This window comes from Canis lupus, chromosome 31 (assembly GCF_003254725.2).
Source record: "Canis lupus dingo isolate Sandy chromosome 31, ASM325472v2, whole genome shotgun sequence".
NCBI classification, from domain to species: Eukaryota; Metazoa; Chordata; class Mammalia; order Carnivora; family Canidae; genus Canis; species Canis lupus.
The window spans coordinates 29,702,736-29,726,315 of record NC_064273.1 but is presented as its reverse complement, the minus strand read 5'-3'; the positions used below and the strand labels follow the sequence as shown (position 1 = coordinate 29,726,315).

Below are 23,580 nucleotides of genomic sequence, written 5' to 3'. Positions count from 1 at the left end.
TTGGGGTTTTTTTATCTGTAAAATGGGAAGCATCAGAGTGCTTATCTAATTGTATGGTTACAAGGACTCGATTAGGAAATCTGTGTAAAAGGTTAATCTGACAGTCGGGAGCTTGTGAGCACTTGATAAATGGAAGGGAAGCCACTAGGGGCTGGGGCCTGGGCCTGACTTCACCATGGCCCCAAAAGAGAGAGCCAAGTGATCCTGAAAGCTTTCAGAGCAGTGCTTTTGGGAAGAGCCCTGGCCTGTGCTGGCTGACCTGAGCTAATTTTTATAGTTTTCCTGGAGATAAGGCATGGAGAAAAATCAGATTTGGCTACCAGACAACCAGCACTGAGCTCTGCTCTAGGCGCATAAACGGGGCACCAGGAAGCTGCCAAGGGCCTCCAGACAACCAGGGTCAGGGAGCTGTAAGTCATCCTCACAGCTGGTCAGCTGTGTGTGTGTGTATGTGTGTGTGTGTGTGTGTGTGTGTGAGTAAAACTTGACACATACGCTGAGGAGGAGTATTGCTAGACCCCAGGATCACTATGAGGAGCCCCTCCAATGTGACTCACAATCACTCCCCATGAGCATTTCTGGAAAAAAAAAAAAAAAAAAACATACAGAAGTTCTAGAACTCCTTGAGGACAAGGGCGGGTTGGAACCATCTGGCTGCCCCGTCCCCGGAGCCCTGGACATGCCACCTTGCACTAAGCGCAGTAAGTGTCCGCTGATGGACATACAGGGTGCTGGGTCCGTGACCCTGAGCTTGGGCTGCTCTTCAGGCTGGCTCCGGGTTTGCAAGGAGAGACTGAAGTTTGGGGAATGTGTCACTTGAAGGGCATTAGAAGGGCACACAGGCAGAGCTCAGCAGCCCTAAAGGGTCGGGAGGGTCCCCCTGAAGTCTGCACCAGGGTGAGAAGCAGGCAAAGGTGAGGGCAGCCTCTGCCTCCCGGGGACCCCTTCGGAAGCCAGAGCTCACGGTGTTCGCTGAACCACTTCCCGGAGGTTGTCCGGGTCAGACCCAGCAAGAACTGGGGAACGGTCACCAGGCCCCAGTAGGAGGCCCCGCCTGGTCGCCTACCAGCCATGAACCTCTGACAAGTGCCCTCACTTCCCATCTGCAGAGTGGGGACAAGGTTACAAATCTTGGCCTCAGAAGACACAGGTGAGGAACAGATGAGAGAGTATATAAAAGGCCCGGCACACAGTTCATGCTTCCCATTCCCTGCCATTCGTTTCTCCTCAGCTCTTCATCTTCCGGAGAGTGCGGGGATCAGGAACCCCGGAGGAAGGGGTCTCCCCATGTCCCACTCCGCCCACGCCAGAAAGGAGCAAGGGACTGGTGGTTCCTTCGGAGACCGTGTAGAATCCTTCCTGGCCTCTTGCTAGCTTCTGGGAGGGACTGCCCTTGGCCTTCCTTGGCTTGCAGCTGCACCTCTGCAATCTCTGCCTGTCGCCACATGGCCTCCCCAGGTGTCTCTGTGTCATCACACAGTCATCTTTCCTGGGGGAGTCTCCTCTCTTCTTATAGGGACACCAGTCTTATTGCACTGGGGGCCCACTCTGCTCCAGCATGACCTCAGCTTCACTAACTACGTCTGCAAATAGGCTCACATTCTGAAGTCCCAGGGGTTAGGACTTCAAAGTACCTTTTCAAGGGGCACAATTCAGCCCATGACACCTGCCAAGAAAAACAGATTCCTGGTTCTTTCTCCCAGAACCTGTGTTTTTAGCAAGGCTCTATCCCACTCCAAAAGTGGCTCTGATAAGTTCTGATGAGCCCAGGGACAACCCTGAGAAAGCCTCACTTGGCAGGTGGAGCTTCCCAGGTGACACGGGGCACATGTCTCCATTCCCCAACCCAGCACAGCCCCAGGGGAGACACTTCTGGATATTTGAGGCAAGAGGAAGCTTGTAACAACTCTATATATACACTGACCCAGTCCAAGGAAATTAAGATAAGCTGGAAGCTACTACCATTAGGCCAGTTTTAAGCAAAGGTGATGTTATTGGTTGAATTGTGGTTCCTCCCCCTCCCCCAAAAAAGATAAGTGGACATCCTAACCCCCAGTACCTCAATTGTGGCCCTATTTGGAAGTAGGGTTGTTGCTGATGTAACTAGTTAAGATGAGGTAATGCCGGAGTAGGGAGGGCCCCTAATCCAATCTGACAGATGTCCTTATAAAAAGAATGTCATGTGAGACATTCACATGACAAGACAGAGACACGGGGAGGCCACGAGAAGACAGAGGCAGAGACTGGAGCATCGCTGCCACAAGCCAAGAAACACCAAGGATTCCTAGGCATCAGCAGAAGTTAGGACAGGGGCCTGGAACAGATTCTCCCGGGAAAGATCCTTCCCCAGGAGGAATCAACCCCACTGACACCTTGATTTAGGACCTCTGGCTTCCGGAACTAGGAGACAACATGTCTGTGTTGTTCTGTTGTTTTAAGACATCCAGTTTGTAGTACTTTGCTACTGCAATCCTAGCAAGCTAAGATAGCTGGTGACTGATTTATCACAGATACCCAGAGCTGGAGGGACTCCCGAGGCCTCCCAGGTCATACACTTGGACATGGGGCCTTCTGGGAAATCCCATGGGTGGGGTGTGCATGCTGCCGTGCTGGGCGGGCAGGGAGCAGGGAGCCAGAGCCCTCGTGTGTTCCTTATGAAAGCCTCAGGGATGCAGTGGGTGGCAGCGTGACCGTGGAGATGAAGCCAGCACAGGCTGTTCTCTGGAGAATAAGCCAGCAGAGCAAGCTCCATGGGCTTTTCCCAGAGCTCCCCCCTGTATCCAAGAGATCCGACAGAGGCATGGTTCAGAGCTGGGCAAGAACCACACAGCCTGGGTTCAAATTCTGACCATGCCACCTCCTCTCTGTGCCACTGGGAGAAGTTCCTTTCTGGTTTCTTCCTTGGTAAGCCAAGGGTACCACAGGGTACCACTTCCATGGGGGGAAAGGGGACCATATGAGAGTAAGCACAAGACTGGCTTAAAATGATGCTGGGCTTGCAGAAGCATCCAACACAGCGACCACTGTGTGTCGGTGTCAAGGGCTCTTTCAGGACTGGGACTGTCTCCTATGTATGTAGATCTGCAGGGAGGTGCTGGGTGCCCCCCTTCCAAGAGTGAAGCCCTGAAATCCGCTTACTCTTTGTCCCTACCCCTCTCAATCTGCCCTAAAAATAGCTCGTCTTCATAAAAAATAATGTGTGAGGAGCTGTTCATGAATCACCTTCACAAAAATGGCCTCGTGTCCTCATCATACCTACCCTCTGAAGTCCACATGATTATGACTCCACTTCTCAAATTTGAAAACTGAGACTCCTGGAGATAAGTGGCTTGCCAAGATTGCAAGATGAATGTCAACCAGAACTGCCATGTTTTTGGAAGGTGCGGGAAAGGATTGAGAGGGAAAATGGGTGGTGGGAGCAGGGAGCCTCTAGATGTCTCTGGCCCCTATGGGCAGGGCTCAGGGCTCCAGGCCTGCAGCCTGCTGCTCTACCTGGCTCCCGACCCAAACTCCAAGTGAGTGCAAACTCCAGCATCTCCCCGAGGTCCGTGGCACGCCGAGGCACACCCACCGCTGGAAAGAGACGGCTGGCACAAGGACACTGGTGAGAGCCAGGACCTTGCTTAGCACACATCCACTGCAGACACACCAGAGGGCACAGCATGTCTTCATTTAGAGGGGTTGTAGGTTCGGGAGCAGGGAGTACATCAAGGCCTATCTTGGTCACCACCCTTTACAGCCCTAGAGGAAACCCCAGATGCTCAGGCACTGTAGGAGTGGTCTTCAAAGCATGTGATGAATATTATCTGATGATCAGCGGGTTTGCTCCCACCTGAAAGAGGAAGCGGTTTCCTGAGGTCATGAAGCAGGTCTAGGGCAAGGCTGCAGGGTAGGCCCAACCCACCCAAGGGACCCTTGGTTTCTTCCAGATGCTTCACTATTTATTCTCTTGCCTTTCTCTTAGACCAGATACTGGTATCCATGATCTATTTGAAAGCTCCTTCCTTTGAATGGACATTCTGGGCGCCCGGCCTTCTAAAAGGCAAACAGTGCAAGTTTGGTAATGGCTCAAGAACCTGCCATAGACCCCCCCCATTCCTGAGCCCCCACCCCACACATCAGAGCCTCTTCTATACAAGCAGTGATAACGGAAGGTATTGAATTTGCTCAAAGAGAGAAGGAGTCTCTGATGTGAAGGGCAATGGAACAAGCAGGACCATAAAAGGGACCCATCTCTGGATGGCCCCAAAGCTAATGTGCATCCAGATGAAGAAAGGCGAGTTACCAGAGCAATGGGGTGAGGGTAAGAGAAAGGAGGGTAGAGAGAAGCAGAGCTTTAAAAGTGGGTTCTTTCTGCTGGGAGAGCCAGTCAAGCCTAGAGGCACCTGCTCCCCACTGCTTAGACCCAACATAAGAGTGCCTTCCTCTGGGAAGCAATGAACAGGCATGTATTGCTGATCTTACTCTTCATGACCTGCATACCCACAACCAAAGTGTTGCTGATGGAATTTGAAAGGCTTCCACTGCAAGAGGCTGAGTGATGGATGACACAATTGGGCTATTTCAGGGACAAGATTGAATTGAGCCTTTTTAAGGAATGGAATCTAGGCAGTGCTGGACTAGGAGAGCCTCAGTGGAGGCACATCAACATTTTATTTTCTTTGTATTCTCAGAGCCTAGCTCTGGTATGTGGATAGATGGATGGATAAATGGCTGGCTGGCTGGCTGGATGGATGGATGAATGAATGGATGGACAGATGAATGGAATGGATGGATGGGATGGATGGACAGATGGATTGGTGGAAGGATGGATGGTTGGAAGTCAAGGGAAATACAAAGGAATTACAATTCTTGCTATACCCTAGGCCTCCTTGCTCACCTAGCAAATGAGGTGGGTCAATTTAATGATCTCTAAAACACCTCCGTCCTCTATCACCCCATGTTCTTATGGTGCCATTACTCTGAGCTGCCCAGGACCCCTAGGCTGGTTTGTGGGGGTGGAAGTAGTAAGAGTTTGAGGGTGTATAACCATTAGAAGAAACATGGCATGTGGTGGGAAGGAATGCAGGCTCTCACCTGCACTGTTTGCAAACCAGAGAACCTGCTCCCCAGCTCCACCCCCCCACACATACACTCACTTTCTGCTTGGCCTTTGTCCTGCCTGAGGGCTGAATTTATTTCTCTGCATTTGAAATGATGGATGGAAGTTAACTGCCCATTCAGCTGTCCCTCCAGGATGATCAGATGCTGAACATGGCAGCTGACCAACATGCATGCTCCCAGCTCTGGCTGCCAGTACCCGGGAAGGCAGAGAAAGAGTCCCGTGCACTGAGGATGAGATGGGACACATAGTAGGGAGCAAACCCTGCTGCTGGGTCCCCACCAAGCTAAGAGAGAGCGAGCCACACAGAGGCCATGACAGCAAACTGAAAGTATGAGTTTTCAATGGATTCTGTGACTCCTAATTAAGGAGAGAGAGAAGATTCTTCAAATACTAAAAAGCCACTTTTTCCAGATACCTTTAAAAAAAGTTTGTAGGAACAGTCAAAGGGCATAAGTGCCATTATTTCTGCCATTTGCCCCAAAGATTAAACCTGGAGGTGGCCGGTCACTCATTCCCCCACATATACACACTCTACTGAGATGGGAAAGAGCCAAGAAGAGGCCCCTTTAACCTGAGCCCTGCTCTGTTCCCCACACGGCTTTCATCTCCATAATTAGAGTTTTCTTCATGCTTTCCAACACACTACTGGAGACCTGGCTTGGCTCTCTGAGGGCAGCTGACTGGCAGGGAGCAGAGCCAATAGCGAGGGAATGTTGATGGGTTGGACTTCATGGCCTCCGCCTGGGAATGTGGGAAGCATGCTCAGGTTGGAACTGGAAGAAATCTATTCTGAAAATAACAAATCGCTTTGTAATAAAGAGGGTCTCAGATGACCTATGGCCCAGGGAAGCAGAGACCTCCCAGTGTGTGCCGACTTCTGTGGATTCACTGGAGATGACAAATGGGCAACATTCCTTTCCTTTAAGGAGACAAAAAGAGAATAATTTTCTTTAAATCCTATTTCTTGGGGCACCTGGGTGGCTCAGTCAGTTAAGCATCTGCCTTCGGCTCAGGTCATGATCCCTGCCTAACACGGGACTCTGCTCCCCAATCTCCCTCTGCCCCTGTTCATGTTCTCTCTCTCGCTCATTCTCTCTCAAATAAATAAATAAAATTCTAAAGAAAAAAAAAGAAATCGTATTTCTTCAGCATATGAATAGATACTCAAATAAAAACTACACTGGGGCTGGAAAAATTATGGTGGAGCCCGCATGGCTCTCCTGCCTTGCCAGGGAAAGTATGAATCTGCACAACCCCTACGGAGGCCCATTAGGCAAGAGTTAACACAATTGCAATCCACATGCCCTCTGACCCAGCTACCGGGCTTCTGAGAATTTGTGCTGCAGGGACACTTTGGAGATGACATGTGTACAAGATGATTCATGGCAGCTTTGTTGATGATGGCAAACAACTGGAAACAAACCCAGATGTCCATCAGCTTCACTAAATAAAGCATGGAACCTCCAAACTACTGTGCAGCTGCACACAGTGTAAGAAGCTATCTGTATACCGATACACACAAAGTTCTAGGACATTCTATCAAGTGACTAAATAAGAAGGTAAAGAATATTGTGTATGAAAAAAAAAAAAAAAAGAATATTGTGTATGAAATGTTACCTTCTGTGAGATGAAGGGGGCAGGTGATAATGTATGTCATACTGGCTTGTATTGGAATATACAGATTCTTCCAGAATACATAGGAATCAACAAAGGCGTAGAAGAGAGGAGAGGGGACGTGGACTGTTGGGGGCTGGGATGGAAGAAAAGAAGCCATTTTAGACTCTTCTATATATTTTTCAAAACATCCCACTTCTAGAAAACTGGCGTGCAAATGTTTATTTCTGTTTCAGGCATAAAGCTTTTTTGTGAGGGACACAAGCTCATGGGAAGCCTTATTTCACAAATTTATCCAGAGCTACAGTGGGGCACCTGGGGGTCTCAGTTGGCTAAGTGTCTGACTCTTGATCTAAGCTCAGGTCTAAACGTCAGGATTGTGAGTTCAAGCCCTGTGCTGGCCTCCATTTTGGGTGTGGAGCCTACTTAAAAAAGAGAAAGCTAAAATTCAGCAAGTGAGGGTAGCAGTGAGTGGGATGAGAAGTCAGAGGGTTTACTCAGAGGATACCTGAAATACTGGGCATACAAGGCTTCACATCCATACCAGGGGGGCCCTAAACCACCAGCTACAGGGGCTGCTGGGGAAAGCAGAGGAAGATATGACTTCCTCTGGGTGGAAGAGTACCCAGGCAACAAAACACATAGACCCAAAGACAAGACATCTTTATTTTTAGGGATGCTGGCATCCATCTGTCGGAGTGCTGAGTGGGTCCAAGTCTATGTCAGAATTCCTGGCTCTCCATAAAGGTCCATGTGAGACCTGCAGTTAATTGACTGCTTACAAAGCTCACCTTGGACAGACAGCTGATTATGACAGGTTAGAAAGGGACTCAGCGCATTGAGTTGGGAAGAGAGAGTTGGATCAGGGGATCCTGAGGTTGGATCTATATCCATGACCTTCTAGAGGAATCTGACTTTTGGATATGGTGGTAGAAAAAAGGGATGTGGGGAGGGGGGAGGATAGTCAGTAGACTAGAACTTTTCAACATATTATCTCATTTTTTTCCTTCACAACAAACCTGTAAGGAAGGGATTCCATGTCCATGAACAGGTAACCAGTACTCTAAGTGTTAAAAGTGGCTTTTCCAAGTTGCTCAGCCTGTCAAACTCAATCACCACATATTAGCTTGCATCTCTATCTCTCTTTAAGATGTGATACCATCTCCCACCAGGATTATGAGTATGGGGTGTGTGGTCTGTATGTGTGCGTGATGCCACTTACTAGAGAAATTTGAAGATATATCATCCTCTCTGTGACTCAGTCTGCTCCCTTGTAAGCTGGAGGCAGTAATCAGCCTTACTTCCTAGCATAAGTGTGAGTATGACACAAAATAATGAATTTAAAACAACTTAGGATGACTGAGCCTATACTAAATCAACATTAGCTAGTGTTATCTTCAAAAATAAGAGTAGTTGTAACTGCAATAAATTTTCTGTTATCTAGCATGGTTGACAATGAAGCTTTCCGGTTAATAAAAAAGCCTGATAACTAGATTTATATATGCATATGCCACCAATGGATTACTATGTTTCCAAATTTAAAACACGATAAAATACCCTGAAGCTGGATATTCAACTGGACATTTTCCTTGGATAATCCAGGAAGCCTTTGAGGACCTCACAGCACCTAATTATGAATACCAATTTAATTTTCATGCAGATGTGAAGCCATACAGGTATATAGATTGATTCAGGCCATGGAAGTGGGTCACAGAGAATTTACTGCTGCAATTTGAAAACGCAGATGAATGAAGAACCCAGTCCAACTCTGTAGTCTGCTTAATGCTTGGAAGGGAAGACTGGCCTTGATGAGGCATGCACTCGTGACTCGACCTTCTGTGTCCACTTGCTGTTTGCTGGACTCTCTTCCAAGTTCAGCATCAGCCCAAAGCTCTTTCTTAAAAAGAACAGCTCAGGCAAAGGAGGCTGCTCAAGTGACATGTCAGGCTGCCCTGGGAGCACAGCTGTTTCCCAACCACCTGAGTCATGCCAAGTTGCTTGAGGCTTGTACTATAGAGAAGCCTGAAAATATCTCCCTACCAGATAGAAGGTTTCAGAGTCAATCATTGAGCAATGCACCTAAGGCCAACCACCCATCCCCCCCAGTTGTTGCAGACTTTGGGGGTCCTCGACTGAATGGAGAAATTCAATCATATAACTTTCAGCACAAGCTCTTTCCTCTAACCTGACCAGTCTCAAGTTACTGTTACTATTTCCAGAACTTATTAGGCCCATTTCCACCATATGACTGCTAATTCTCTCTCCCCATTGACATTTCCAACCTCATCTCTGCAGCTCAAGGAGTTCCCAAACTCATAGTACTGCCTTGATATCTGTATCGTTCAAGAATTCAATCCTACTCCCCCTTACATTTCAATAGACAAGTTCCCACTGTCTATGCCATGACTCCCCATCAGCTACCTGAGGGAAGGATGTATGCCCAATATGTCCTTCTGATCTATGTGGTGCCTGATATGGGAATGGGCACTCAAAAACAAATGTATGGATGAATAAAACAAAAAGTATGATAAAAATCACTGCTCAGCACTCAACCCTTCTACCTGTGATGAAAAACACTGAGTCCCCTTGCCCACCCCCAGATTTGCTTTGGCATACCACAGAAGGTAATTCTCAAACTACAGCAAGCATTAGAATTCCCTAGAAGACTCAGCAACATTCAGATCGCAGAGCTTCTGATTCAGTAAGCCCAGAGTGGGGCCCAAGAATGTGCATTTCTAACAAGTTCCCAAATGATGCAGATGCTACTGATCTGAGATCACACTTTGAGTAACATTGGCTTGGATGCATGGTGCTCAGCTATGACTTTATAAGAGCTATAAGAGGTTTGTACACTAGTCCCAGCTCTACCATAGGTGGAAAAAAGACCTGAGGCAAGTAATTCAAACTCTCCAGGCTTCCTGAAATGAAACTCTCCTTGTATGATTGCTAATGTTACTTTTAGCTCTAAAATTACCTGAGTACAAAAGGTCTAAAATACCCTTCCTTGTGTCATTTACAATGCTATGACCTTCATGAAATTTAGGCAGCAATGAGACTAGTCAAAACAATGACCACTTTTCAAATCTTAGACTCACAAGAGTTCAGTCCTAAGTGACACTAGGTTTCACTGAAAGGCTGAAAGAGGAGGATATTGAGTCCAGCCAGCACAGGGACTTGGAGCCCAATGTAGCAAGGGTCAGTCATGAAGAAAACAAGACCAGATTCTCCTGTGGAATTAAAGCTTGATATGAGTTTGGTTGATCCCATAGGCTCTGGGCCTCAAAGGATGATGGATTTCCTTAGGAAGGAGGAATGACCTGTTCTACAGAGCCCAGTATTGGCTTATTGGCCAAGATCTTAAGAGAGAATGACCAGATATCATAGCCAAGTGATTCTTCCCTGCCTCTAAGATGGTGGTGCTTATTTTGTTCTTTGGCATCACCAAGTAGGGGGTCTCCTTCAATAATGAGATATTCCCCTATGAAAGTATGTGAAGAGATATCAGTCCTTGGGGGATCTTTAAGAGTAGAGAATGACCAAGACTGGTTTCATATCCTCAAAGAGAAGAGCAAATACGGAATACTGACCTACAGAGATATTGATGAAAAGTCATGCTCCCCATGGCTATCTTCAGGAGATGATAGTGTGAAAATTAGGACATTTACATGATTGTCATGGACACTCAATGCATTTCATGCAAGATCCATCTTTCACTTTTGTGTTGAGTCAGAATATCCAGGGTTTCAGCTACTCCCTGTTCTCTAGCCATGCCAGCCTCTGGGACCAAGCCTCAGCCATTCCCTGGACATTGGCCATTGAAAAGCCTGCCACTCTTGCTGCATAAGTAAAGTCAGCATCCTGCAGGACTAGAGCTCCTAACACACTTGTAGAAGAGCTCATATTTTCAATGACCACCCTTGGGAGGTGCTATGGCTTAGCTCTTAACTATAAGTGAGCAAGTTAGAGGTGTCTGTATAGCTCAGTCAGTTGGGTGTCTGAATCTTGGTTTTGGCTCAGGTTGTGATCTCAAGGTCGTAAAGTCAAGCCCCACATCAGGCGCCATGTCAGACTCCACACTAAGCAAGAAACCTTCTTGGGATTTTCTCCCTCCCTCTCGTTCTGCCCCTCCCCCTCTCAACCCCACACATCCTCACTTACTCCCTTCTCTCTCTCTCTCTCTCTAAATAAATGAGTAATTTGAAGTAGGGTTGTTGTTCATTTGTTGTCTACATTTTCTCTTAGATATTGCTCATCTCTGCTCTGTACTTTAAAAAGTTTAAAGTAAATTAGAAAGTAGCTGACCAAATAACTATCAATATAAAGAGCATTTGTGTCACACCTTGCAGTTTCAAAGTGCTTTCCTATGAGCTACCTCGTGTAATCCCGGCTGCTTTGTGATGACTGGGTTTCTCTAAAGATTTGTGGTCATGCCTAATGGTGGCTCACAGTCTAGATGACAAAATGGGAACAGCTAAAAGCAGGAAGCCTGAAACATGATTTATGCTTTTCAAGGCCCTTTGCGTGCTTTCTTTACCAGAGGAAGTGAATCAGACTGGATGTGGGTGCCCTGTGCTTGGTTATGGCTTCAGAAGTACCCTGGACCCAGAGATAACCTCCTCCCAGGATCGGTGCATGTCACAGAATCTTCTTGGAGGTTTCAATGACAAAGGGTACCTGGGAGTGAGCTAGGTAGTCAACAAGAAATGTATTTTGGAGTAATACATCTCCCCTTACCACCATTTTTTTTTTTTTTAAGACAAAGACTGATTTCACTGCCATTTCCTCTTATAGCCTCAAAAAGGCAAGTGTGACTTTTTGGCCTTGAGAGAAAGGCACTTGTTCAAGGCCTCCCAACCAACAAGTGGCTTGACTCCTGGCCCAGCTACCTGGCCAACAGGCTGCTCTACCTTTGAAAGGCCAACCCAATAACCATGAAGAAAGAATAAGAATCTTTGATTTTACCCAGCTTTTCATATTTTCAGGAACTTTCCTACACTTTCTCATAACTGTCCAAAAGCTGGGAAAAGAAAATAGCCTTTCACAGATGAGCAACGTGGGACTCAGCAAAGTTAGAGGACTTCTCCAATGCCATACAACAGTTTACTTGGTTGTCCGAAATCCTAGTCAAACAGGGTAGACGGGTTGGAATAGGAAGAAACTGCAGACCGAGGATAGCCCAAGAGGGAATGGTGTGAGATTGGTCTCACCAAAACATCTACAACTGTTTGGTCATCTCAGTAAACCCCCTCACATTTATGCTCCTCACCCAAGTACATGGAATCATTTCTGAAAGCATTTTAAAAAGGAGGAACGCTTTGTCCCTGAAAAACATTTTGTATCTTCTTAAAAGTTTATTGAAAACATGAATACTGGGGCCTATTGCCTGCAATAATTAATTGTCCAAATTAACCCAAAGTTTCCAGCATTGGCTCCTAGGCCAACCTAAGACAGTGCCAAGGGAGACTAACACAGACCCGGCACCGAAGCACATCTCTGCAGAGTTAAAACAGTCATTGTGACAAAGTCCTCTTGAAAGCACCCTATTGATTGCTCTGTTTATTAAATCTCCACTGGCTTCTGTTTTGCATTTTTATTTTCTGCCCAACAAAGGATATACTGTTCTTTACTAAGATCCCTTGATTAAAAACCCAAGTGTTGAGTAATCTTGCTGCTCCCACCCATTCTAAACCCTCTCCCTGTTCCTTCATTCCATCCACTTCAACTTCCTTCATATGCCTTTTATGAAGATGTGGAGCTGAAATCTGCATTTGCATGATCTGGCCATACACACATGAATCTATACAAACAGTCGCCCAGAAGACCTCAGAATGGGGTGAGGGAAGGAGTGCTGGGGAGCTGGGAATTGCCTTTTTCCTGATATTGCTTAGAATATCCCACAGAAATGACCCTCGGGCATTAACCATTAATCAGGCTGTGGGTTCTAGATGCAAAATTCCTTTATTAGTTGGTGTACTGTGTGCCAGAGGGCCAGAACTGGCCAGCCTCCATGGAGCAAACTGGGAAGGCCTCTCTTGACTCCAGCGGATAAGGTCAGAATTTCCTAGGATGGCGAATCACTGCTGTGCTACCCAGCTCCTAACCACCAGGCAAACATCACAGGGCTTCTGTGGCCATCTTCCAGGTGCTAAATCTCCCCACAGTGGTATTTCAAATACCACTTCAAATTTCACCTGTGAATGTCATTGTCTTTCAGAAATTCCTCCTCCTTAAAAATGGAAATGGATCTTCAGACTTCTTAGAAATACCAAATAGAACCTCTTTCATGGAAAAATAGCATTGCTGAAATCTGGGGGTACTTTGATAGGTGATTTCCAGCTGCCAGACAGGTGTCCTACATGTTCTAAGACACCTAAGAGAAGTGGACTTTCCTTTGTCAGGATCACCTGGCGAGGAGATATCCTGCCTCCTCCAGTACAGCCACCTGCATTTCTAGTGATCATCACTCTCCAGAAAGTTCTACAGAGCAAAGTCAGATCTCCTATGCTCATAGAGAGTATTTATGGGGTCTGGTCCTAAGGACAAGGTGGGCATATGCTCCTCCCTGAAGATCACATCCTCAGGGAAGCTCAGAACCCTCAGAAAATGTGCTTCTTAATAAAGATAGCAATCATTTCATCTGTGAAGAGGCATTGTGGTTGAAACTGTATATTCATTTCTTACCAGGGAAACTGCTTTTATCTCATTTAACATGAGTGGATAAGGTAGCTGCTGAGAACAAAAATCAGCATGCCCTGATCGTATTTGTTGTACTAAGAGAAAAAAAAGAAAAAGAAAAACTTCTATTCTTAGAACAGAAAAACATGAGACACAAAAAGTAAAAAAGACTTCTTAAATTTTAATTTAATTGAAAAAATACAGCAACCTTACGCTGTTTAGCATCTCTCACAAAGAGAACTAGGAAAACAAACAAGCCAATCCCAGCTTAAAAGCTAGTCGCATTGCAGCTCTTCCAGGTGTGAGAGATCCATGATTTATTTGGAGGTGGTCTCTTGTAAAAGCTGGGAAATCATGTCATAGCTGCCAGGCTACGTGAAGAGCTGCATGTTGAACAGAATCAGAGCGTTTTACTGCTGAAAACAATGTTGGAGATTACATAGACCGAATTCCACTCTTGGCAATAAGAACCCCGGGGCCTGAGGACCAACGTTCCAGCCACTTGACATTTGCTCTGGTGACCTACCATTGAGCCGGGAGGACTCCCTTGATCCTCATTTGTACACAAGCTCAGAGTTCCATTTTGCCTCCTCTCCCCCACTCAGCATTCCTCTTTAGGCAGAGAGCTCACCTTCCCGTAGGGCTCCCAAGGACCCCACAATACAAGCTAAAGAAAGCAAATCCATTCCCCTGGAAGCTCTTGTCCCTTGAAAGACTGCCTGGTTTGGACAGATAAACCAGGAGTACCCCTGAGCAAGATAGACAATACGCCTGCATCGCAATGTGCAACCGTCAAACAGACATCGACAAACAGCACGGGATGAAATTCAAAAAAGAAAATAGAAGAGAATTTGGTATTTTTTGTTTTGTTTTTCCAAACTCCATGCACCTTCTTTCAGATTATTTGTTTCTTTTTTTTTTTTTTCTTTTTTACGAGGCTCCACCCTCAGTATGGTGCCCAATGCGGGGCTCGAACTCACGACCCTGAGATCAAACCCAAGCTGAGATCAAGAGTCAGACACTTAACCAACTGGACCACCCAGGAACACCTATTTGTTTCTTTCTAAGAATAGCTTTTTCTACCACAGGAGAAACTGTAGTCTATTTCCTTCCTTCCTTCCTTCCTTCCTTCCTTCCTTCCTTCCTTCCTTCCTTCCTTCCTTCCTTCCTTCCTTCCTTTCTTTCTTTCTTTCTTTCTTTCTTTCTTTCTTTCTTTCTTTCTTATTAATCTTTACAGTTGGCTCTGGAGCTGAATGCAGGGAAGGCCAAGGAGGAGAAATCTGTCTGCCTTGTATGTGGGACACTTGGCCACCTGTGCAACACGGAGCGAAGCTATAACAAAGTACGGTATTGACCAACTGCAAAGAATCCTTCCCTCACCCACTCTCCCCACCCTTTGGCAAAAGCCTGAGTAAATAGGTACATTTGGTGCCAGGACTTGAAGGTCAACAAACTCCTGCTTTGTCAGAGGAACCTGGAAATCAAGTCAGTGGACTTCACAGAAATGTCATACCTTCTCTCTTCATGGGTGTTTGAGCTTAAGGATTAGGAACAGAAGTATCTCAGGGAAGCCTGCCAAAAATATATGCATCAGACATTTAATGCTATGGTGTGGCTTGAGGCCATCTAAGACTTTTGGAAATATCATCTCAGCTGATCTCAATCCTTGGGTTTTGTACGGTGAGTCAGACTTCCTTTGGAATGGCCATTACAGATTCTCCAACTCATCAGTGACAGGAGAATCCTAAGATGGTCCTCAAGATCTCCAGACCCTAGTGTGCCTACCCTGCATCATTCCCCTATCCTCAATGGGGCCAGGACCTGTGAATACAGTGGAATATCCCTCCTCTGATTGGGTTATGGTATATGGAAAAGATGATGGGGGTTTGCATGTGTCATTAGAGGCCTTGATCAGTTGACTTTACTTAAGGACACTATCCTGTGTGGGCCTGACTTCATCAGTTAACTTGAATCCAAAAAGAGAGCATCCTGGGTGGGCCTAGCCTAATCAGATGGGCCCCTTTAGAGAGGGACTAGTAGTCAGAAAGATCTCAAGCAGCAGAGACGTTCTTCTCTTGGCCTGGCAGACACAAACAGCCACATGAAGGAGAGGGTCATGTAGTGAGCCACGATGGGGATTCTCTCAAAGCAGATGGCCTCAGGCTTATGATTGCAAAGAACTGAATTCAGCCAACAACCAGCAAGTTTAGAAGTGGACCCCGGGCCTCGGATAAGAATCACAGCCCTGCCTGACACTTTGATTTCAGCCCGTAAGACCCTGAACAAAGAACCTTTCCATGCCATGCCTGGTCTCCTGACATCCAGAAACTGTGACATGGTAACCACGTGCTGCATTAAGCCGCCAAGTTTGGGGTAATTTCCTGGCAGCAGAGAAAATGAGTATGTTGCCCCAGAATGGCAGAGAGGAAATGTGCCCACATTTTATTCATTGTTTCCCCATCACCATGTTTTCTGTGCCCACTTTTCCCTGGCAAGTTGAATATCCAAATTCGGGGCTTGCTTTACACATAGGCAAAGCCAGCTGTGGCATGAATCAGGGAAGGGTACTGAGAAAGGCTCCTGAGATCTCTTCTCCTGGAAGTTTGGGTTATAGAAAGTCTGGTTGATGATATAGAATGTGTTCTGAGGAAACATAGTTCATTAGACCCATTGTGGGTGATTAATCCTTCCTTCATATTACATGATCAGATGTTTAGATATTGCTAGTTTAGTCTCAGACTGCAGAAAGACTCCAAAATAGGGCAAATGTGTCTACCAGCATGTAAAACATCTAACAAAAATCCCCAAAGCAGGCGGCTGGTAGGGTCTGAACTTAGAACCAGACCTGGGTCAAGGGCTGCAGGAAATGTGATGCTCATCTATGCCCAGGGGCCTCTTCCCAAACACCACTGGTGTTTAACTGCCTCACTGGCTCAGGGTTTCCAACTCGGTAGTGGGAGTCTACATGGAATCACCTATCATCCAATCCCTGTATTGGACAGCCGAGGAAACTGAGGCCCAGGAAGGTTAGCTGTCTTTACCAAGACCCCAGCCAGAGGCAGCAGGAGGCAAGACCAACATGCATGGCTCTCAACTATTTCCTGTCTGGTCACCCATCCTCTAGCACAAAATGACGCAAGTGTTGCCTTTTGGTTAAATCACCAAGTCCCTCAAATAGATCCTGGCTCAGTCTGCACCAAGCTGTCCTTGCTCTGCTGGAAGCAGAGGCTGACTTGCGGCACCCTACGTGCGCTATCAGCTCTGGAATCTCTGAGCGCTAAGTAAGGATGAAATGGCTCAGTCACTCCAAGACCCAAGCATCACTGGGTGAAGTTTCCTGGGGCTGCAGTAACACAGCACCCACAGAGTAGGGGGCTTAAAACAACAGACATTAATTCTTTTACTGTTCTGGAGGCAGAAGTCTGAAATCAAGGTGTCGGCAGAACCATGTTCCCTCTGAAGGCTCTAAGGGAGGACGCTTCCTTGCCTTTTCCAGCTTCTGCTGGCTGCAGACAAGCCTTGTCATCTCCTGGCTTGTAGCTGCACTGCTCCTGTCTCTGCCTTCATCCACCCACAGCCTCTCCTCTCTGTGTCTGTATGTCTCAGGGTGTGCTGTTCTTATAAAGGCACTAGTCATATTGGATTTGGGGGTCCACCCTAATCCAATAAGCCCTCATCTTAATTTAACTAATTACATCTATAAAGAAAGATTGTGTTTCCAAATAAGGTCACACGCTGAGACTCTGAGTGAGCATCAACTTGGGGGGACACTCTTGAACCCAGTACGCTGATATTATATGTATGCCCATGGCTGGCTCAGCCAACGGCCTGAAGAGTAGAGATAGATTGTATGTGCAACCTTCTCCATCACTCCTCTCCCTCACCCAGCCCCACCGGGACTCATAACCCAGACCCAGAAATTAGTTTATGCTGGAAATAGTTCAGGGAGCATCTAGCCACTGGCTGCTAGTCCTGGCTGCACAAGAGAATTGCCTGGGAAGTTGTTTTTTGTTTGTTTGTTTGTTTTTAGAGAGAGAGACAGGGAAGGGGGGAGGGAGAGGGAGAGAGAGAATCCCAAGCAGGCTCCATGTTCAACGTGGAACCCAATGCAGGGCTCTATCTCACGATCCTGAGATCATGACTTGAGCCAAAATCAAGAGTTAGACACTCAACCGAGCCACCCAGACACCTCATTTTGTAGGAATATTTTTAACATACCAGTGTCAAAGCCCAACCCCAAATATTCTGATTCACTGGGTCTGAGGTGTGGCTTGTGCATCAATAATTTTTAAAGCTACCCTGGTGATGCTAACATGCAGTCAAGATATCTAGCCCAACTACTTAGTTTTTGGGTGAAGAGTTGGAGCGAACAAACCCTTCCCTATCCCACTCCCCTCTATTTGTTGCTATCTCCAAATCTATAAGCTGCCAATTCCCCGACTGGAATGTCCCATTCCCTCTAAATGGCACAAGGCCCTGAAGTTGACAGAACAAGCTCTCTATGATGGCCCACACCTTCACTCATGAGAGAGACACAAGTAAGGCTCTCTAGGACCACAAAGCAAGATGGCAGCCACCTCACTGCTGTCACAGTGCACATCCATGGCCCATGGGACCACATACACTGGTGTAGGCTTTGTAAACTGTAAAGTGCTATACAAATGTGCTTTAACAATTCTATTACTTCATTTGTGGTAGCATCCCCATGGCAACATTGCAAAAACCCTTAAGTATATGCCTTGCCCACTCCCCATTAGGTTTCCATTACATGTATTCTTAGGCATCTTTCTGGCCACCATTCCATTTTCTCACTGTAACTATACATTTTTAAAAGCAAGAACCTTTTTAACCTTTTTAATCTTTCTTTTTAATCTTTGTGTATTCCAGTACCATACTCAATACAACAAATTCTTCTTTCCCTTGAATGAGCTAGCAAAAAATACCAAAGTATGCACCAGAGGCCTCCCAACACCTGAACCACTGCCAAATGACCCTAAAATTTTCTTTCAAACAATATTCTCTTTCAGAATGAATGGATAAAGAAGATGTGGTCTACATATACAATGGAATATTCCTCAGCCATTAGAAATGACAAATACCCACCATTTGCTTCGATGTGGATGGAACTGAAGGGTATTATGCTGAGTGAAGTAAGTCAATCGGAGAAGGACAAACATTATATGGTCTCATTCATTTGGGGAATATAAAAAATAGTGAAAGGGAATAAAGGGGAAAGGAGAGAAAATGAGTGGGAACTATCAGAAAGGGAGACAGGACATGAGAGACTCCTAACTCTGAGAAACGAAGCAGGGAGAAAGGGAGGTGGGTGGGGAGTGGGGGTGACTGGGTGAAGGGCACTGAGGGGGGCGCTTGGTGGGATGAGCGCTGGGTGTTATGCTATATGTTGGCAAATTGAACTCCAATAAAAAAAAATTTTAATTTAAATTAAAAAAAAAAAAAAAGCTCTGGTACGTGATGCGACTGGAGAGGCCCGGCAGCTGGCACTGCCCAGGGCTCCCAGGCCAAGCAGCACCTCTGGCATCCGCCACCTGACATCTGCCAACCTCAACTGCAGACAATTTGTAGCTGTGGCTAAACTCAATTTTTGTGTCTTCTTCGTGGGCTTCCCAAAAGGCCCCTCAGGCACCAGCAAGTACTTGCACCTGTGGTGTAAGCCACAGTCACCTCCACCCCAGGGGGACTCCCCTACCCCTCCTGCCCCTCCCTTCTCTGCCCCTTCCTCCCCCCCTTCCGTCTTCCTGCCCCTCCCTCTCTCCCCATCCCCCTTTTTTCCTCTCCACCTCCCTCTCCTTTCTTTGAGAACTCTTCCAGGAAAATCTGAAGTCTATCTCTATTTGGGCTTTTTTTTTTTTTATCTTTTTCTGAGAAGAAAGATACAGAATCTTCCTGGCCCACTTTCTGTGGTGTTGTAAGGAAGCTGCCTTCTGGTTTGATGAAAGGCTGTCCTTCCTTTACTAAAGAAGTTGCACATTCGAAAAGTCAGCGCTCCAGGGTGCAAAAAAGAGCCAGCCATGAGGTGGGCTTTGGTCAGGTCGAAGGTGAGGATAGAAGGTGAGCAACGTACAGTAATAATACCAGCACCAGCCTTCTCAGGCAGCCCAGCAGCTGAGCCCCGGGTCGCATGGCAATCTGGGGACTGGGGACCAGTCAGCAAGACCCAGTGTCCAGAAATCTGGCTGCTTTTTTATCTCATTCTACACTGAAATCCATGGATGGAATTATTGATTGCTTGACCACTGATTGGGGAAGAATTAAGTAGGTTGTCCGACTCCGCCCCTGGCCTGGAGACGTCCAGCATCGACCTCACAGGAGCAGGACCCTCTTCCCCCATCCTCTGACCCCACAGTGAGATTCCCCTCCACCCTCAGGGGCAGGCGAGTGGCCAAAAAGAGGTTTGTGGGGACACAGCCACAGGATGGAGGAGAGGCAGTGCCTGCCCACCAGACACAACCACCTTCCTCCAGGCTCCGGGCTGTGAGCAGAGCACAGCGTGGCTCAGGAAGGTGGCTGGGCCCAAGAGCCAAGGCTGGTGAGAAAGGGAAGGAGAAATCTCAGTTGCTCCCAGTTTCTTAGGATCCAGGAACTTGCCCCTTGCAGGAAACCCTCATGCATCTCCAAGGCATCAGTGTGTTGAACTCTAGGAGGGAGCGCCCGGCTCATGGGCTTGGAGAGGAAGGGGCCAAGGAGTGGCCCAAGGGCTCTTAGCTGTAGAAGGCCTCAAGGCAGTGCCCACTCCACCCCCATGTGGTTTCACAAACAGGAAGTGGCTGAGCTGTGTTCGAGGTAGGCTTGGCCAGGAGCTTCTTGTCCTTGCCAGGACTTCCGGTGGTGGGACAGAAAGCCACAGGAGAGAGCCAAAGCCCCACCATGGACATCCTGCAGCACATCAGAAAATACAGCCTGACTTGGGTGTGGACCTTCTGGAAGCTGGGCTGCTACCAGCAGGAACATTTTATGCTCTGCTTCTCTGACCCCGTAAAGCCACCCTTTGACAAGCTGATCTTGAATGACACCAAGAAGGCTGGACTGGGTATGAAGTCCTGAAGCTGAATGGCATCAGGCCTAGAGGAGGAGGTGGGAGGGGTGTCAACCCAACTGATACCTGCCTGGAGCCCAATTCTTGTGGAAGGTGGGATTCAGGGGATGGAAGGAAGCCCTGCGTAGTGGGGAGGAGGGCAGCTGGGCCTGGCTTGAATACCACTCACATCGATTTATTTGCTTTTCCACGTCTCAGAGCCTCAAGTACATGTCACACAACTGAAAACTGTGTCTCCAAGTCAGATGGGAGGGGTCCCCATGGAGCCATCAGTCCGCCGTGGAGCCTGTCAGTTCACAGGACGCATGACAACCAGACCCGCCCACAGTGACTGACCAGAGGGGACAGCTGAGCAGTTAGGGGCCACCATCCCACAGGTGGTACTTCATTACCAGGACACAGGAGGTCAGGGCATTATTGCCTTCCACTTCCAGAGAAAAGTTCAAGGTCCTGTAAACCTGTCCATTCTGATATGACCCATGTAAAAAGAGCAAAATCCAGGAAAAAATAATGTGTACTCAGCCAGCTGCATTATAGCTTTCACAGAGAACTTCTAAAGACACCGATTTCTACTTGACCCTGAGATAGTGTTCCCATATTCCAGAGGAGAACAGCAAGACTCAGAGAGATTAAATGATTATTCAGATGTGTCAGAAGCAGATATGGAACTCAGTATCTTGCTGTTATATGATTTTGGGTTTTTTTTTTTTTTTTTTTTTTTTAAACAACACACTGCTTCGAAGGTCCTCAGAGGGGAGAAGCTAGTTACAGGTTTAACTTGTTGGCACTTAATGCCAGATAAGGGAAAAGAGCAAGCAAGCAAACAAAAACCTTGATGTTATTTGAACACCCTTTTACAAAACCAAGGAATGTTCTGAGCAATGGCCATACCCTCTTCCTGGTATGATTATCTTGGACCCTGAGGGGATCTGCAAGATGTAGCGGCTTCCCAAGACTCTATGAGGTACAGGTGACGTATGTAGGAGAAGGTTGGAGCCTCAGAGAGGGGCCTGACAGGTTCACAAGCGCTAGCCACTGGAAGGCAGCTTTGCAGGGGACAGAGCCCAGCAGGTCAGCTGACTCGTGGGTCACCCCAGGCTAGTCACTGATGGGCCACTGTCCTTGCCCGTTCACCCAGGAGTACAGCAGGGAATCTCACAGAAGTGGGGGAGCTGAAAGAAATGGGGATGGAGTGTCATCAAGAAACTGGCCTCTCTGGACACCTGGGTGGCGCAGCGGTTGAGCACCTGCCTTCGGCTCAACTGCCTTCTCCAGGCATTATCCTGGAGACCCAGGATCGAGTCCCGCATTGGGCTTCCTGCGGGGAGCCTGCTTCTCCCTCTGCCTATGTCTCTGCTTCTCTCTCTCTGTGTCCCTCATGAATAAATAAATAAAATCTTTAAAAAAAAAACAAACAAACTGGCCTTTCTTCCAGAGGGTTGTTAAGACCACTGAAATGCTTAGGAGCCGCAGGAGAGGCATGGGGTAAGACACTGTTGACAGTAGTCCCTGAAAGAGGAAGAATGAACATTCTTGGGTTCAGGGGGGGCCCAATCCCAGGCCTTACTTCCTTACTTCCTAAACAGATGCCTTTTGCCCCTAAATCTGCACCTCCCTGCTTTTCAACACAATTTCCCCTGGATTGTGACCTGACCCAAAAACAGCAGGTCTGGGCTCGCCCCTTGACACATTGGCTTTCTTCAGGGCAAGGGGCATCAGAGACTCGGGCAAAACCTTCCATAATGGGAACAGAGACATTGCCAGAGCACAGGCTGCAACGGCAAGCAGGTGCTGCATTGGGTCCCTGAGGACACTAGGCAGGTGACAGCAGGGTCTCCCTGAGTAGGTCAGGTCCCTCTGTGAGCAGGGGCCACACACATGCACCTTGTCTTATGAAGTGGTCATGTCCTGAAATGTGGTAACACATGAAACCAAAATGTTTGTTTGTTTTTTTAAGATATGATTTATTTATTCATGAGAGACACAGAGAAAGAAAGAGGCAGAGACACAGGCAGAGGGAGAAGCAGGCTCCATGCAGGGAGCCCTATGCAGGACTCGATCCCGGGACTCTAGGATCGCTCCCTGGGCCAAAGGCAGATGCTCAACCACTGAGCCACCCAGGTGTCCCTGAACCCAAAATGTTAATGTCTGAAGGGAAACTGGCCATACAGAAAAACTCAGAATTAGAGCAATGTATGGAAAGAAATTATTTTGTAATGCAAACAAAGGTATCCCAATTTCTGCATTTTAGGTATCCAAGGTCCTGTGAATTACATATTCTTAGGATGATACACCTCTTGGCTCTCTTAACTATAAAATAATGTTGGATTTTTCTTATTTAAAAAAAAAAGACATTCTTTTAAACATTCTTCCAAAGCCTCATCATGAACCACTGGAGGCGGGGATGAGGCATAGGTGGGACGTTGCTAAGAGATGTTATGGTCACTGCCTGGAGGACACATGAAAAGGAACACTGACCTCACTCACCGTGTGTGTTGGGGGGTACACACGTGTATGTATGTGAGTGTGTGCTTATGTGTGAGTATATTGTGTTATGTGTGCGTGAGAGCACACTTTGTGACGGTGTTGTATGTGAACACGCTTGTGTGTGACTGTGTGTCTGTGTGTACAGCCATGAGTGTGCGTGTCTATCTGATGGTCTGCCCCGATGGTTGGGTATACATTCAGATGGGGATGGACCTGTAGATCAGAAATTATCTGTTGACACGTCCAGTCTCCAGAATTCCTTTCCTGGACTGAATTCCCTCCTTCCATCCCCAGTCATGGGGCAGTAACCAGAAAGTATAATTTTGTGACACTCCCATATCCTTTCTAGCTTATACATGGAAAGTCTGTGTCCAGAAGAAAAGCTGATTTTTTTTTTCTAATTATAGGGCCTCTTGGGCAACCAGAAGTGAGACTGGATCCTCTCCACCTGGAGAAAGCTTCTCCTTCGAGGCCTCGAAGTGAAGATTCATTCGCTGAGTGTCCGTATTTGCATTCTATACAGTATGTTTTGAAGAACAAACACATTTTGTTTCAAATCCACACAGAAATAAAGACTTTAAGCCAGCGAACAGCTCTGGAATATTTCTCCCCTTCCCCAAAGGAAGAGCCTTTTAGGGACCCA

General features: G+C 47.1%; 1 long non-coding RNA gene across 2 annotated transcripts; it reads left to right on the top strand.

Moving 5' to 3' along the window:
- The first annotated feature begins 615 nt into the window (after positions 1-615).
- On the top strand, positions 616-23,544 carry LOC112661811 (uncharacterized). 2 transcript variants are annotated; one of them, XR_007407703.1, is made up of 5 exons: positions 616-701; positions 18,421-18,543; positions 20,232-20,444; positions 20,649-20,897; positions 23,345-23,544. It is a non-coding gene; the product is annotated as an uncharacterized LOC112661811 (long non-coding RNA). The 2 variants fall into 2 exon arrangements; XR_003137993.3 differs by having other exon boundaries at positions 20,175-20,444.
- The last annotated feature ends 36 nt before the right edge of the window (positions 23,545-23,580 follow it).